At 36.4% G+C, this 18,649-nt stretch overlaps 1 long non-coding RNA gene and 1 pseudogene across 1 annotated transcript in view; both read left to right on the forward strand.

Moving 5' to 3' along the window:
* The window catches only part of LOC123773759 (zinc finger and BTB domain-containing protein 49-like), a 93,235-nt pseudogene extending 75,151 nt beyond the window's left edge, over window positions 1-18,084 (forward strand).
* Window positions 1-18,649, forward strand: part of LOC138356369 (uncharacterized) — a 420,379-nt gene that overhangs the window by 240,249 nt on the left and 161,481 nt on the right. The gene's annotated exons all lie outside the window — the stretch shown is intronic.

Raw genomic sequence — 18,649 nt, forward strand, 5'->3', positions numbered from 1 at the left:
TTTAGGGGGCCTACTCTTTTTGTCATATGCATTAATGACATGAGAATATTACAAACTAATCATCAAATTTGCAGATGACTCAAAGATTTCTGGTAAAGTAGAAAATGATAATGATATTGAAGCCTTACAAAGAGATTTACACTCTTTGTAAAACTCTCCGGGCTCTCAGTGTAGTATGGAGGAAGAGCTTGGACACGGGGGAGATACCAGATGCACTTAAATCAGCAGACATAGCCCCTCTACACAAGGAAGGAAGCAAAGCATTGACTAAGAATTACAGACCAGTTGCACTAATGTCCCACATAATAAATGTATTTGAGAGATTGATCAGGAGTCAGGTCACCAGTTTCATGGAGAACAATGTTCTCCACAATCCAGGCCAATATGGATTTAGAGTGGAAAGATCATGCTTCTCACAGCTACTTGGTCACTACGACAAAATCACTATGGCATTAGAAGAGGCAAAATCACATGAGGCATGGTGGATATTCAATTTTCTGTAGAACAGAATACAAAGAGTAAAAGTCAGTGCAGTTAAAAGCTCGGTACCTCAGGGTACAGTCCTTGCACCAATGCTTTTCCTTATTCTCATATCAGATATAGACAAAATTACAAGTCACAGCTTCGTATCATCTTTTGCAGATGACACAAAAACCAGCATGAAAAATTATCGTCTGCTGAAGACATTGAAAAACTACAAGGAGATAATAATAAAGTTTTTGACTGGTCAGCAGAAAATAAAATAATGTTTGACAGTGATAAATTCCAGGTACTCAGGTACCGTAAAGATGAGGATCTTAAACAAAATATAGGGTACAAAACACAATCAAACCTGCCCATAGTAGAAAAACAGCATGTAAAGGATCTGGTAATAATGGTGTCTGACAACCTTACATTTAGGGAACATAACCAAGCAAATATTGTTTCAGTCAGAAAAATGATAGGATGGATTACAAGAACCTTCAAATCCAGGGATCCCATCACAATGGTTGTACCATTCAAATCACTTGTACTCTCCCATCTTGAGTACTGCTCAGTACTCACTTTCCCCTTCAGAGCAGGAGAGATTGCTGAAATAGAGGGAATACAGAGAACACATACGACATACTAAGACACGATAAAGCACCTAAATTATTGGGATCCTCTCAAAGCTCTCCAAATGTACAGTACTCCCTAGAAAGGAGACGAGAGATATATCAAATAATATACACATGGAAAATACTGGAAGACGGGAGCAGGTCGGCCGAGCGGACAGCACACTGGACTTGTGATCCGGTGGTCCCGGGTTCGATCCCGGGCACCGGCGAGAAACAATGGGCAGAGTTTCTTTCACTCTATGCCCCTGTTACCTAGCAGTAAAATAGGTACCTGGGTGTTAGTCAGCTGTCACAGGCTGCTTCCTGGGGGTGGAGGCCTGGTCGAGGACCGGGCCGCGGGGACACTAAAGCCCCGAAATCATCTCAAGATAACCTCAAGATCTCAAGATAGCCAGTTTCCAAATCTACACAGTAAAATAACAAGTCTGGAGTGAACAATATGGAAGAAAAGGCAGAACAAAACCAGTGAAGAGCAGGGGTGCCATAGGTATAATCAGAGAACACTGTATAAACATCAGAGGTCCACGGTTGTTCAACATCCTCCCAGCGAGTATAAGAAATATTGCCGGAACAAACGTGGACATCTTCAAGAGAAAACTGGATAGTTTCCTTCAAGAAGTGTCAGACCAACCGGGCTGTGGTGGATATGTGGGCCTGACCAAGCTCTCAAGTTAAGCCTGGCTCCAGGGTTGGGAAGTAGAAGAACTCCCAGAATCCCATCCAGGTACAATCCAGATCTACATGAACGCCACAAATGGTCAGAAGACTGGCAAATGCTTTTTAATACCGACAAATACAAGCCCCTGCATGTGAGGCATAACAACCCATGCTACAGCTACCAAATTAATTGCAGATTGATGAAGAAAAGAACCCTGGAGTCAAAATCCACCACTCATTAAAAGTTGCACATCAGGTGGGAGCATCAGTCAGAAAAGCTAACCAAACCCTTGGATAATCAATCATACTTTTGACTTTAAGGAAAAGAAGATAATGATTGAACTGTATAAATCTCTGGTGTGCCCCCAATTAGGATTACTGTATCCAAGCATGGAAACCTGATTTTCAGAAGTACATAGGTGCTCTGGAGAAAATGCAACACTGAGCAACAAGTCATTCCAGATCTAAGTCATTTCTCATATCAGGAATGGTTGAGGGCCATAGGGCTAATGACACTGCAAACCAGGCATGACAGAGCATATCTCATTTAAACTTTTAAAATACTGAACAAGTTAGAGGATGTTGATCCGAACAATTTCTTCAAAAGGTCAGATGTGACACATACAAGGAGCTACGGTTTCAAGCTCAACAAGCCACAGTGTAGGACTGAGAACTTTCACCCACAGGGTTATAAACCCATGGAACCGCCTACTAGCCAAAACCATAACTGCCAAAACTGTGTTAAGTTTTAAAATCTACCTGGAAAAGATCATCAAGGCAAATGAGGGGGGACCTTTGACAAGCTGCCAGCTTCCTGTCCTCGTTGAGGCCACTAGGGTTAGTGGCCCTTGGGTAAATCAGGTATATGGTGGTTAGCAATTTATATATAACTGGGACGTGGATCACCTATCACCTTCATGCCAAAAGGGCACCCCAAAGAAGGCATAAAGTTCCAGTTGGAAAGCAGATAGTTGTCTCTGGAATCATTCCTTATTAAAGGGTGCTGGTGGCTCAGTATGTGGAGCTGTGGGATGCTGTTTATGTGGTCTGTGGTTCGAGGGTCCTATGGTTGAAGGGAAGGGAACTCAGAAATGGTGCACCACTTGGACAATTGGGACTGAACGCCAACTTGCATGAAGTGAAATTGTCGTTCTACTGTCCATCCCAAGTGGTAGGGCATTTAGCTGCATCACATGACACCATAGGACAGCAGGAAGGCGACCCAGTAACCATTACTCACTCACACTCTCTCACACTCACACACACACACACACTGGCACTGAGCTCGTTACCTGGAAAACTCGTCTTAAGAAACAAATTTCCCCATTTAAAATAAAGGAAATAAATTTAATCCGTTCCACTCCCAGAAACATCCATACTTGTATGACATTTTATAATGTAAATATAATACTGCACATGTAATTATAAATGTTTTGTTGTACTGTTTTCATGTTTACTTTACCTTATGAAGTCGTTGCTGGCTTGAGGGAGACGATGGGGAGGTGGGAAGGAGAAGAGGGGTTATGGTGTGGAAAGAGACTCCACCTCTGAGTCAGGCGGACTCTTTTCTTGGGAATTTCACCCTACTGGGACCGGGTTGTGGTTCACTATCACTGGCTCTTCTTTTCTCTACTTTTGCAGAGAATGTATCTATTGACAATTGCTTTTGTCTTTGTTTTAGGATGTTCCTAAAACGAGACAGCAAATTGTCATTAAACATGTTTACACACCGGGTTGTCACTGCTTTATCAGGGTGATTTAAAACGAGACAGCAAATTGTCATTAAACATGTTTACACACCGGGTTGTCACTGCTTTATCAGGGTGATGCTTTTCCAAGAATGCGTTCACCTTTTCAAACATTCCCAACACTTCCCTGATCTCACTGGAAGAGGCAGCATCCTCCCTTACTGCCTCCTCTCCTTAATAATAATGCAAATTGTTGATGAGGACCTGCCATACTCCCGTGTGAGATCAGTCACACAGACACCACGCTCGTGCTTTGCTATAATTTCCTGCTTCAAATCCACAGTAATTGTGTCTCTTCCTCTTGACAACATTATCTCTAGCAAGCACCTTCTTTGGCGACATCGTGCATTACAAATTGTAGTCATTACTCTATTCCACTCCTCTTAGGTCACTACAAAGGGCCGGGGTTTACAAATGAACATACAAAATAAATGTGGATAACCCCCTTGTGACACACACCTGAGCACATACACCTGAATTAACAACATACAGGGTTCCAGAAATCCTTATTTCCACAAATTCCTATCCCTAACTCATAAAGAAAAGGGGGAAGCACCGCTATAAACATGTATAATACTGCACTTATCGTATTTGTTGGAGACCATCCACAACACAGGTCTGGCTCCCACTGCCTCTCTCTCCCAAGTGACTGATGGGACTTGCACATGTCCCTGCCTGCCTGGTTCCAATAATGTTCCTTCCCTATACATGTCATACACATTTCAGAATACTTCATTTATATGTCTTATAATGTTCCAGGCTGTTTTTCTACATTTGACACTGTTGTTTCTCTATTTTCTTGCATTGAATCTGCTTTTTTCTTAACCATTTTATCCCTTTTGTTTACATTGTTTTTTTTTAGGAGATTACATTTTCCTGTTGAGATGATGCTCTGTGCATTTGAAAGGGGTCAGAGTTCCAAACTGTTTTTCAACATTTAACACTGCTATTTCTCCCTACACAAGGGTCTCTCTCTCTCTTACAAGACATATAAAGCCTCTAATGCAATCATTACGTCTTACTCTTTCATGTGGCTCATCAGTAATATTGTGCGCCGCCGCCCACAGATCAAATGACCTTCCATCCCTCCCGCCACCCAGGAATCTCCCGATGTGCACAAAACACAAAAAGACTTAGATATTTTTTTTTTATATATATAATTTCTCTTACTGCATGCAGATGTATAATTTTTATAAAAAACAATCATTTTTTTTTATCAGCCACACTTTAAGGGTTAATACACATGGAATCGAACACAACATCATTATTGCAATTGTTTGTTTTCCATTCTTCGTAAGTGCCTTCTGCCAATTAATGGGTAAAGAAACACTTAAGTCTTTCTATTTTATTTCAGTGTGACATTCCCATACCATATATGTTCCCCATACATGGTACGGGGAACATGAGGACACTAAAATAACGTATAACAACTCAACAAATATATAGGTGAGGGTCCACATCACCCTGATTCGGTGCAACTGTCGAACTGCTGGTCAAGTGAAGTGGGTAATTGTTGTCTTATCCAATGGGGTAACTTACTTTTTTTTTTTTTTGGCCAAGAGGAAAGGTATTCATCGGATTAGACAAACATTACCTACTTCACCTGACTGTAGCTGAACGATCATGACGGTTCAGGTATCATCTCACCCAAGCACAAGAGGGACAATTACAAATATTAGTTTTACTGTACAACCCAATTGGGAACAAATATTTATATTATAAAAGAGTACAAATATAAGTATGATTACAGTATTATTATTATAACATTAATATTAATTCAAATACAGTATTGTATACAAAATACAAACTTGAATACAATAATCATTCTTATGGACACATTCAGTAGATAATTTGTTAAAGTAATTGGGATTGATTATAGTCATCATTGGCTTGGGTAATCCCCCATTTACGAATATGAATATTAATTATAACTGCAGTTGAACAGTTTTTGTTTTTGCTTCAGAAATGTTGTTATACTGCAGCTGGACTTGCTTAGTACAATTTGTATATACTGAAATTTAAGAATATTTAAGTTTTAATAAAATTGGTTAATAAGTATTTGCCATCAGTAACCATATTGCATGGGTTCTGACCTGTTTGGTACACTGTTGGCCTTTTAAAAAATTGTATCATCATTTGCTCTACATAGTTAATGGAGAGGGGGGCAGCCACTAGTCAACTCAGTACTTAAATACATACTACCTAAATTTATTAGTTCTAAATATTACTTCATTAAAATTTTACAGACAATTTGGGTTCTTTTCTTGAAGTATTAAATTTTCTTTCATTTATAGTATAGATATTATGCCTCTTGCTTTTGCTAATGTGTTTTCAGTAGCTTTGTTCTCAACCTTATTCCATGCAGTAGAGGTGTGTCTTTTATTCCCAGACTTTGACATTTATGCATAATTATACTATATGATGAGGCAGTGTTTTAATGTTGTTTAAAACCTTATTACTTTTATATTTAATTGCATATAATACTGCATGATTCAAGGGAGTATAGATATTTTGATCACTAAAATAAGTACTGTAATTAAATACATTTAATTTATAATATATTGCGAGTTTCAGCCTTAGCAATTTCAGTGATACAAATATTTAATCTTTGTTGCCATTTAAGAATGGAGGCTGTTAATGCAATTTCAGTACATATGTTTATCATCATGTAAAAAGTTCAACCACAGGAATCCATCAAATATAAACAAATACAGATGTCACATACAAAATACTGTTTCCTAACTTAAATAAATACTGATACTATGAACACATATAATACATTTTTCATCCATTCAACTACAACATATGATACTTATTTATATAGGAAAAATAGAGGCTCATATTTGGTGCATAAATCCTAGAAAGTATTCCAAATTGAACATGAGGCACTATCAAATCTATGGCTACTGAGGAAGTTCAAAGCAATTCCTCTCTGCTTTTCCATAGCTGCTGCTACTACTGTCCATTGACCCCACTGTTGTCAGTTGTGGTTTTGAATAGTTGTTGTGACATGGATGACACCAGCATGAAGTTGGCTAGGTCAGACTGCTGCCCTACCAGCTATGGTGAGACATTGTGGCACTTCGTGTTGTAGAATTGGCAGTAGAAGAAAAACAATGTACTTCGTAGGCTAGTAGTCAGGTGCCAGTGGTTAGCCAGGGTGTGCCAGAGCCCAGCCCGGCTGAGGAGCCCACTGTCTGCTGGCCCAGACAAGCTACTAAAGTGCCACTCTCTCTTGTTGCAGGGTCGCCCACCTCCTCTTGTCCTTAGCGAGCAGCTGCTGGGCCATGGGCTGAAATGTCCTATCTGCCAGAAGGAATTCAAAGTGCTGGGCTCTCTCAAGCGGCACTACCGCAGTCACATAAACTTTAAACCTTACATATGTGATCTATGTGGAAAAAGATTCACTTTGAATCAGTACTTAATAGAGCACAGACGGACACACACCGGTGAGCGACCATATAAATGTCACGTGTGTGGTAAGAGCTTTGCTCAGACGGGCACACTCTACCACCATGTGCGTAATGTTCACCAAGTGAGCTGGACTGAAAAACAACAGGACAAGAGCTAGGGGTTGCAGTGTTTAAAGTGGTAGATAGTGTATTTTTCAAGCATGGAACATATGACTTATACTCCTTACAAGCAAATCAAATCAGGGACATTGTTATTCTGAAAACACCGTATGCCTTAACTGCATAATGAATTGAATTATGATCTTGTGATGTCAAGATACTTTGTGTCACTTACTATTTCATCAGTTTACACTGCTTGTAAGGGTAATGTGTGTGAAGGAGTTTGTATGATAAACTTCTTGGTATACAGTACAGTGTAAATTTTTTAAGTATTATTTTACATACTCTATAATATTGCTTTAATAAACTTTAGTCTCAAATTTTATTCTCAAAATATGTATATGTTGGATTTGTGGCTTAATCTACTTAATCACCAAAGTCATTATTTTATAGTACAGGTTCATTTGAATATATCGTATTAAATATTTAATTTGCAGCGCATCACAACTTGGTCACAAACACTTACAAGTTTGTATGTATATTCATAATTTATTTGCTAATGAAGTAACTGTAAGAAGTGCACAATAAATTAATGAAAACTTGAGTGTCTTTTTCGTGGAGAATCCTTGTGAATAGAAGTTTTGCCTTTACTCCATAAGAAGCTGTCACATATCTTGCTAACTTTGAACACCCAAATAAATTGGCCAAAATTTTATTATATTTTTTTTTTTAGCAAATACATGGGGCAAGTTTGAATTAAATAAACAATTTACACAGTTCAGGATGTGGATTTCACCTAGGGAAAACTTACAGTATATTATGATTTAATTATGATTATACTGTACTTGTTACAGTGTGTAATATTCGTGACAAAACCTTTGTATTACTGTTGGGACTTTCATATACAGTATACACATACAGTATTATATATTGTATATTCCTTTATTTCATCGTAGGTTTTGGAAAGCGCCACTGATGTCAGACATAATTGAAGCCTATGAGTTTCAAACTGGTTAATTTTGACTGTAGACCTGAGAGACTGACAATATTGTGCTCAATTATAACAAAAGCACATATATAATAACATATATAATATGTACACACTATATACAATATTAAGTTTTTCATAGTAGATCTTTGTAATTAATATATATATATATATATATATATATATATATATATATATATATATATATATATATATATATATATATATATATATATATGTATATATATATATATATATATATATATATATATATATATATATATATATATATATATATATATATATATATATATATATATATATATATATATATATATATACACACATACATACATACACACACACACACTGTATACCCTTAGCCTCGGAGGAAACCACACATAACGCATTATAGGGAAAATAAATATTATATATATATATATATACACACACACACACACACACACATTGTACATACATACACAGACATATTCACACACAGTGAAATATATATTGCAAGCATATTTTGCTTCTTTTTATATAGTATTGGTGCAGTATAATTATACTTTATTTTAATGGTTGCTGTATACAAAATATACATATGCTGTGCTAAGTCTTGAATCTAAGCCTCTAAATGTTTTCTGATTTATTTGACTTCAATTTGTTTAAAAACATACTTGATTATTGTAAAAGCTGATATAATATCAGTGGTTATGGTGTTAAGTCTTGGTGTGTGGCATGGGGGTAGATGGTGAAGGTCATAGCAAATAACACAACTGGCTGCTGGGCTGCATGAGCAAGTTTTATCATACTATTGAAAAGTGCCTGATCCAAATCTCCCCTTGTTTCAGAAGGACTTGTCATCAAAGTCATCCAAGTTGAAACGAGAGGATCCATCAATGCTGAGCCCTCAAAGTCATGGCACCTTACCTCCTCATCATCCAACTCCACCAATCTCTGGCTCCATGCTGCTGCCACCAGGACCTCTTTGGCCACAAGATAGCAATGTTAATGTTGAGGAGATACTACCCTGCCCCATCTGTGGTAAGAAATTCCCTAAGAAGAGAAAGTCCAATCTACAGGTGCATCTAAGGACTCATACAGGAGAGAGACCATTTAAGTGTCAACAATGTGGCCGAGGTTTCAAACAAAAAGCACACCTTGAAAAGCATCTTGAAAAGTCCTGCCATGTAATGTCAGAGTATGTGCCTTATCCATTTTTTCCCAAGATCTGAGCAATGGGGAGTGTCTGCATGCTCAGCACCATGACCCAAGAGGCTTATGCTCATCTTGGCTTAGTGACTCTACCTCAGTCCTGCCTCACCAAATTCTAGGCATGTGCCAGAGAGGCAGTGAATACACCCCAGTCGTGCCTCAGCAGACCTTGGCTCTGTGCCAGAGGGGCACTGACTCTTCATCCCGGCTGAGCATTTGCATTACTCCCTAACTCTCTTTAACTCAATAATGTGATGTTGTCTGTGACAAAGTTGCCTGCATTAAAACAGTTGAAAAATTGTCATAGACTGAGAAAATATATGGCTTTAAACTGCTCATTTGTAGAGCATCCTGTGAATCTCCTACTCGAGATATGAATACATAATTATAGATAAAAAATATGACTATATGAACTCTTTCTTGCTACATTATGTCAACACGGGTACAACCGTCCGATATTAGTTTTGTATTCATGTATATGTACAATTATTAATGAACCTAGCATTTTTTTTAGTTCTAGCTGACTGCAGCTTGCATACGTATCTGATGTACATAAGAGTGTATCATCCTTGTACAGAGAGCATTAAAACAGAAACTCTTGAACTTTTAGCATAGTTTAGTGCCCTGTAGCAGTTCATCACTTCCCTCCACATTTTATATTCCAGAATACTATATTACTGTATTATATGTATATAATTATATATATGTATATCAAATTTTATATGTAGAATATTATTAAGAATTTAAAATGTAACTATAAAAATCCATTTTAGTTAAAAAAATAAAGAATATATATGTATAGCTTCAGCTTGTCTGAAGAACAGTTTAAATATTTAATGATATATTAAATGTTATAACTGGGCATTCACTGATAACTCAAAGCCAATGTGCTTAATTCTTATGCTTCCAATAAGACAGTGTTTTTTAAATGCTCTCTTTCTTTTCTCTTATCTTGTGGTTATGAAAAACTGATTCCAGTTATTAGTTATTTTTTTATTCTCACAACTGAATCCTATGAATGTCTACTTCAACTATGTTAGTAGTTTCCATTATTTTCTTCAAAGTATGAAAGAAACTGTGTTCCAGTTTATTCTAACCCATCTCCAATAAGACAATAAGCCACATATATGGTGTCTGAGAGGCACATGTACACAATATGAACTGTTATGCATTGCAGGGCACATTTTGTATTATTGAAAATGTCTCCTACAAAACCCTAAACTGAAACCAAGAAACTCAAAACAATTTAACCTCTCTTAGGCCTTATCAACATACTCTAGGACTAATATACTTCATATATGTATTGTATTAGGCCTAGGATATATTTGGGTATGCACAGAATAGGTTCAGTTGTTATTTTAATTTTGTGTTTCTTCGGTTTGGGTTTCATTTGAAGTATTTTCAGTACAGTAGTGTAAAATGTGGACTGTTATCAATATACAACAGCCTGTATCTTGTATACATACTTCAGAAATGCTCTGGGTATTGTCTTAGTTGAAGATGGGTTGATTTATTCAGCCATCTTTTTCCAATTATTCTTGCTGATTAAATAAAACTTTTATTTAATAATAATCCACATATATTTTTGACTTGTAAGTCAGATCACACATCGTCCAATAAACTTCTCTAATGTTCTCTCAACATATATACTTCATATCCACAGCCAGCCTGCCATAATATATCATTGCTTCCTTCTAAAATGTTTCCTAACATTGAACTTGATATTCTTTTTGTTAAAGTTACTCCTTGATCAGGGATTTCTTTCTGGGATAATTAATGTCTTTCATTTAATAGAGTCCATATAAACAATTGCCTTTGCCTTCATTATTTGTTTAAAAATATAAATAATCCTTACTAGTCTTTTAATTTTATGTTATTAGGCAACATTAGCTCTTTATTAGGTTTCTTGGAAATATATTTTAACCATGTCAGCATCCTTTAAATTATTTCTTCAATTTGTAAAATAAAAAATTATATTTACTTCACTAAGAGTGTGATCCCAAAGTTTACTGAACAGTGGTTTAGGGTCTTAGTCTATATTTCCAATCCACAAAATAAAATATACTAAGAAAATTAATTGTAGTACAGGTTTAGTTCTCTAAGATGATGGAATAAGAAAAATATATGAATTCCACTATATATTTTTATACATTTACAAGGAAACAGTTTGGTTGTGACTAATGTGTCCTTCCACCAACATGCTGGTATATGTTGAACATGGTATATGCTTCTCCTTTATATCTGATGGGCCAACTTGAAGGCAAAAACATTACAATAGTCCTATTGTGATTTTATTAGATATTTACATTTATAACTAGAATATTTATATGTATGAATACACTCTGGCTGCCTGTCCCCCGACACAATGAGTTATTAACTATATGAATTATTGAGCAAACAACTAACCCGTCTCGGTCTTAAAGAATACAAGAAAACTTGGTCATGGTTTTCTTGGGTATCAAACTTGATCTGTGATCAACAAAATAATTTTCATTCAAATTTTTCATTTTTTTTTCTGAAATGAAGCCTGTTTACAAACAGGTAAATTAAAAATAATTTTCATTTACCTGTTTGTAAACTTTTATTATATTACTGTATGGATTTTGGTTAGTTCATCACAACTAAACCAAAGTACATGTGATATTGAACTAAAGTTGATCCTGTACACAATCTGCAGTACAGTACAGCAGTTACTATTTGATTCCTCATTTTCAATATAAAATTGTCTACCGTTATATATATACTGTACAGTGTATTATACACGCACACACACACATGAATGTGGAATAGGAGAACATAGACCCCACACAACCTATAAATTATGTGAGAAATCTTTAAAGAATTCTGATAAAAAAAAAAGATATCTAGGGGTGGTTCTAGATAGAAAACTGAGGACCACATAAAGAACGTTGTGCGAGGAGCCTATGCTACGCTTTCTAACTTTATAATTGCTTTTAAATACATGGATGGCAAAATACTAAAGAAATTGTTCATAACTTTTGTTAGGCCAAAGCTCGAATATGCAACAGTTGTGTGGTGCTCATATCTTAAGAAGCACATCAACAAACTGGAAAAGGTACAAAGACATGCTACTAAGTGGCTCCCAGAACAGAAGGGCAAGAGCTACGAGGAGGGGTTAGTGGCATTAAATATGCCAAAATTAGAAGACAAGAAAAAGAGGTGATATGATCACTACGTAGAAAATAGTAACAGGAATTAATAAAATTGATAGGGAAGATTTCCTGAGGCCAGGAACTTCAAGAACAAGAGGTCATAGTTTTAAACTAACTAAACAAAGATGCCGAAGAAATATAAGAAAATTCACTTTCGCAAACAGAGTGTTAGACAGTTGGAGCAAGTTAGGTGAGAAGGTGGTGGAGGCCAAAACCGTCAGTAGTTTCAAAGCGTTATATGACAAAGAATGCTGGGAAGACAGGACACCACAAGCGTAGCTCTCATCCTGTAACTACACTTAGGTAATTACACACACACACACTGGGTGCTGAGAGAATGTGTAAATGAGCTGAGCATTCCACTTCAATTGATATTCCAAACATCTTTGTGCACATGAAACCTAGCAGATATACGGGAAAAGGCAAACATAGTTTCAATTTACAAAAATGGTAGCAGAGAAGACCCTCAAATTATAGACCCGTGTCATTAACAAGCGTGGTAGTCACAACACTAGAAAAAATAGTTAAAACCAAATGGGTAGAACATCTGGAAAGTAATGGCATAATAGCGGACAGACAGTATTGTTTTCGAACAGGAAGATGTTCATGTGTAACAAATCTACTTAGTTTTTATGATAGAGCCACAGAGTTTCTACAGGAAAGAGATGGTTGGGTTGACTGTGTTTATCTGAATCTAAAAAAAAATCTGTTGACAGTCCCAAACTAGAACTTTTGGGAACTGGAACATGCTGGAGGGATGACAGGAAGACTGGTGACATGGATAAAAAAATTTCTGACAGAAAGATGAGGGTGGTAATTAGAAGCAATGTATCTTGACTGGAGGAGTGTTATTAGTGGAGTACCACAACATTCAGTTCTTGCTTCAGTAATGTTCAATGTCTACATAAATGATCTGCAAGAAGGAATACAGAATTATATGAACATGTTTACTGTTGATAAGCTACTAGGAATAAGATAGGAAACCCTAGCCGATTGTCATGCCCTTCAAATGGACCTAGATAAAATAAGTGCTCCTCAGATTAGGCAAAATTGTAATTAATTTTGTCAATAAAGATGTTAATAATAATAATTGGAACAGTGTCGATTAAGGCAGTGCTGGGATGCTCTTGGACGCAGGTTCGAATCCTCGTCACGGCCCTTGTGGATTTGTTCAAGTGCTTGGAACACCATGTGGCAAATGGAATTCAATGTAAATACCAGTAAATGTCATGTGATGCAATGTGGTAATGTGGAATAGGAGAAAATAGACCACACACAACCTACAAATTATGTGGAAAGGACTTAGAAAAACAAAGTCTAACCAAGAAAAAAAAGAGATCTAGGCATGGTTCTGCAAAGAGATCTAGGGATGATAGGGGGCCTGACAGCTGAGTGGACAGCACTTCAGATTCATAGTTCTGAGGTTTTGGGTTCGATCCCTGGTGGAGGCGAAAACAAATGGGCAACTTCTTTCACCCTGATACCCCTGTTACCTAGAAGCAAATAGGTACCTGGGAGTTAGACAGCTGCTATGAGCTGCTTCCTGGGAGTGTGTAACAAAAATGAGACCTGGTCGAGGACTGGGACGCAAAGCCTCGAAATCATCTCAAGATAACCCCTATTGGCTAAGATAACCAATATAAATATATAAATATATATATCTATATATATATAAATATAAATATAAATATATATATATATATATATATATATATATATATATATATATATATATATATATATATATATATATATATATATATATAAACCACATACACTAGGTGGTTGGTGCCTTGGAGCCCTCCTCCTCTCCCTTCCCCTTTCCTCGTTCTCCCCCCCCCCCACCTCCTCCCTCCTCTTGTATTTCTCCTTGTGCTCCCTTACCCTCCCATCATGCTCCCTCCCCACTCCCACCCTTTTTCTTATTCTTCCTCCCATATCCCTTCTTCCCACTTAGCCCCTCTTTTCTTTCATAAAACATAATATTAGGGAGCATATAAAGTACTGTATGGATTTAAGGAAATATTTTTTTTCTGGTGATGAAAAACTCTTCGGGCATTTCAATCAATATTTCACACTTGATCAGAATAGAATCTGTTAAGAGTTGGATTGGGGGTGTGAATAATTACAAATATTTCCTAAAATATTTAACTTAGGTCTACCCCGATCAGGCTATGTCCATCCCGTACCCCCAGACCATTTTCACTATAAATTTGGGTAAGACCAACCCCCAAATGTCTGGCCTCCTTCTTTGGACAGACATTACCTCTTATAGGGAGATTATATATATATATACACACACACACACATACATACATACACATATATAATAGTTAAAACCGCACTGCTTGAAAGGCCAGAGTTGCCTAACAGAGAATTTTACTATTTTCATATATTTCTTTCCAAATTGGTTTATTCCAATTAATACTATGAAATTACCACATACTGTAGTAGGAACATGAATTACAGACTTAGTTATGCTAGGATAGGTTAGGTTATGTTGAATTTCAAATTTTTTACTCCAAATCGGTAGCATTACTGTATGACAAAAAACCTATATCATTCTATGAGAAAATGATTATACTGTAGTTGAATAAACTTAATATTTCAGGAAAATTTGGGTTATTAGACAACTGTGGTAACTATTAGGCAACTATAAGTTATTAGATACGGTACATAAGTGTAGTTACTGGATGAGAGCTATGCTCATGGTAATTATTACCTAAGTGTAGTTACAGAATGAGAGTTACGATCATGGTGTCCCGCCTTTCCAGCACTCTGTCATATAACGCTTTGAAACTATTGATGGTTTTGGCCTCCACCACCTTTTCTCTTAACTTGTTCCGACCGTCTACCACTCTGTTTGCAAAAGAAAACTTTTGGCACCTTTGAAAATATTTTTTTTGTCACCTTTGTTTCTTTAGCTTGAATCTGTGACATTTTGTTCTTGGCATTGCTTGATTCAGGAATTCCTCTTTGTCAATTTGGTCGATTCCTGTTATTATATTATATCACCTCTTTGTATTTTATCTTCTAGCTTTGGCATGTTTTAACGCCTCCAGCCTCTCTACATAACTCCTGTTTTTCGGTTCCGGAAGCCATTTTGTATCGTGCCTTTGCACCTTTTCCAGTTTATTGATGTTCTTCTTGAAATATGGGTACCATATAACTGCTGCATATTTCACAATATGGTCTCACAAAAGTCATTAACATTTTCTTTAGTATTTCACCATCCATGTAATTAAAAGCAATGCTGAAATTGGAAAGCTTAGCATAGGCTCCTTGTACAATGTTCTTTATATGGGCCTCAGTTGACAGTTTTCTATCTGGAACTACCCCTAGATCTTTATCAAAATTATTTAAAGCTTTTTTTTACATAATTTGTAGGTTGTGTGTGATCTATTTTCTCCTATTCCACATATACATACATACATACATACATTATATATATATATATATATATATATATATATATATATTACATTTATATATATTGAATATGACAAAAAAAGGTGAGTTCAATGATTCTAACACAAATCTTCTCTATTTTTTAATGTGTTTCTTTACTTTAGATGCAAGTTGAAAAAAACTCAAAGTTCACTTCTCAATTTCACTGAGCTACGAGATGCAATTCATTGACCCTTGTCAACATTATCAAAAGCAAAGTTCGAATGATTATAAGTTTTTGTGCTGCCTGATTTATTGCTGTGGATGAGGTTAAGGTGAAGCACCTCACTTATGGGCCAATAAGCCCATTGCAGCTTAGTTGATGGTTGTAGATAGTTTTGTTTGGTGTTAGGAGAGTTTTTTATGTGCAAGTTGACAGTCTTCTTGCTTTTATATTATATTATTAATTCAATCTTGTAGTTGGTGTTGGCTGGGGTCACATTTCTATGAATGTTCTTCAGAACTCGCTTCTCCGTTTTGTGAGCTATGGATAGTGTCTGTATAATATTTTAATAGTAAGGACCAGTAATGTACTGTTATCTGTCTTGTCTAAGATTGTATGGTGGTTCACTTTCCTTTTAATGATCTCTTTGATATCCATTATTGACTAAGACGTGCCTTACTATACCAAGTTCCTCGTCAACCTGCTTCCAACTGGAGCTGTACGTGAGGGCACAGTTGACATCCTTAAGCCACAGGAAGTGCTCAATATCAGACACTTGCAGGAATATATCGTCTATGTACATTATCTACATTGTACACTTGGCTTTAGGCCCATGTCAAGAAGGACTTTCTATTTAACCCATGTAAAAAATGAGCAAAATGAGCAAATGAGTTTCTATTCAAGAGGGAAACCCATACTGTAGATACATAGATAACATCCTGCAAATACCTGATATTGAGCACTTGCTGCAGCTTAAGGATGCATTCAAGCAAAGTTCAGTAATAAGGTTAATTTACAAAACTAAGAGTGGAGGTAGACTACCTTTGAGATAGACTAGATGTAACAGTCTCGGAAAAGAATGGTGGATTTCACACTGTATTCTACACCATGAGCATAGCTCTCATCCTGTAATTACACTTTGGTAATTAAGAAAACCAACATAGGAGCATGCCTTGATGCTAAAAAGGAGTGCCCTGATAGGTAAAAGTGAAGAGTTGTCAATGCCTATGTCAACAGTGCTCTCACACAGCTCCATTTGGAAGAAGGCTGGCAAGAAATTTGGTAGAGGAAGGTCTTAGTCAATAATGGATACTCTAATTGATATGTTGAAGCGATCATTAAAAGGAAGGTGAGCCGCCATGCAACCACAGACGAAACAAACAATAGTACATTACTGGTCCCTACTATTAAAATATTATACAGGAACTTCTCCACATCTACAAAATGGAAGATAGAGTCCTGAAGAACTTTATTCATAGAAATGTGACCCCTACCAACACAAACCAGAAAATTGAATAAATAATAAACTATAAGAGCAAGAAGACTGCCGTCTTGCTTATGAAAAACTCTCCTGCCATCAAACTCCCTTGAAAGAGATAAATGTCTTGTACTTATTTGCATGACATGCTCACCTTGTGGCTTGGGACTGTTGCCCCAACGAACTCAATATATAGGCAAGACAGTAACATCCCTTTCAAGCTGCCTAACAATGCACAATCAGCAAGGCCTTATTTAAGAACACATAGTCTCTACACATAAGCAGATCATCACCAGGTATATCCTGACAACAATACCAAAATAATCAACAAATACAGGGACAATAGAAGACTGGATATTACCAAGGCATTATACATCAAGTAAACGAAGCCAGTTATCAACAGCCAACTAATTACCAAATTACACTCTGCCATCTTCAAGAACAAGAAAAAACATACAATATACTGCTCCAGCCATCAAGGAAACATATGAGATTGATAAGCTGCAATGGGCCTATTGGCCCACAAGTGAGGTGCTTCATCTTTACCTTACCTACAGCTATAAATCCAGCAGCATAAAAACCATTTGAAGGGAAACCAGAGTTTCCCTTCAAATTTTTTTTTTTCAAGTGGTTTAGACAGCCCCCGCTCCTGGGCCAGGTAAATCCACTAAGGGCTCACCACAGCCCGTGCTACTTGGAACTTTTGTTCCGAGTAGCTGAATAGCTAAAACAACAACAAACCATTTGAACTGTGCCTTTGATAATGTCAACAAGGGTTAACAAAACTCATCTCTTAGTGTCAGGCCTTAATAAAATTTTAAAATGATCTTTGAGACTTAATTTTTCAACATCCTTCTCAAGTGAAGAAAAACATAAGAAGATTGTGAATAGTGAAGAGTCATGCTAGAATCATTTCTCTCACCCTTTGTCATATTCAATAATGTGTGTAAATCACAAAAATGAACATGTGATGAAAAACGTGACAGTGTCAGACCACGGAGGAAGAATTGAAACAAGAATTTCCTTAAGTACTTTCGTATATTAATATATTTTCATATACGAAAGTATTTTAGGAAATTCTTGTTTCAATTCTTCCTCCGTGGTCTGACTGTCATATTCAATAATATACAGTATGTCTACAAGAAAAACTGCTACCAAAATATACTAATATTTACTGCTAGGTGAACAGGTTCATTAGGCGACAGGAAACAAGCCCAACAATTTCTGTCCCGCTCAGAATTTGAACCTGGAATTCCCAATTGTGAGTCGAGAATGAACCTGACTGCATATTACCATATACAGTACTGTACTGTATATATATAGGTACTGTATATTATTATTATTATTATATATATATATATATATATATTATTATATATATATATATATAT

The sequence above is a fragment of the Procambarus clarkii genome, chromosome 72 (genome assembly GCF_040958095.1).
Source record: "Procambarus clarkii isolate CNS0578487 chromosome 72, FALCON_Pclarkii_2.0, whole genome shotgun sequence".
Classification (NCBI taxonomy): Eukaryota; Metazoa; Arthropoda; class Malacostraca; order Decapoda; family Cambaridae; genus Procambarus; species Procambarus clarkii.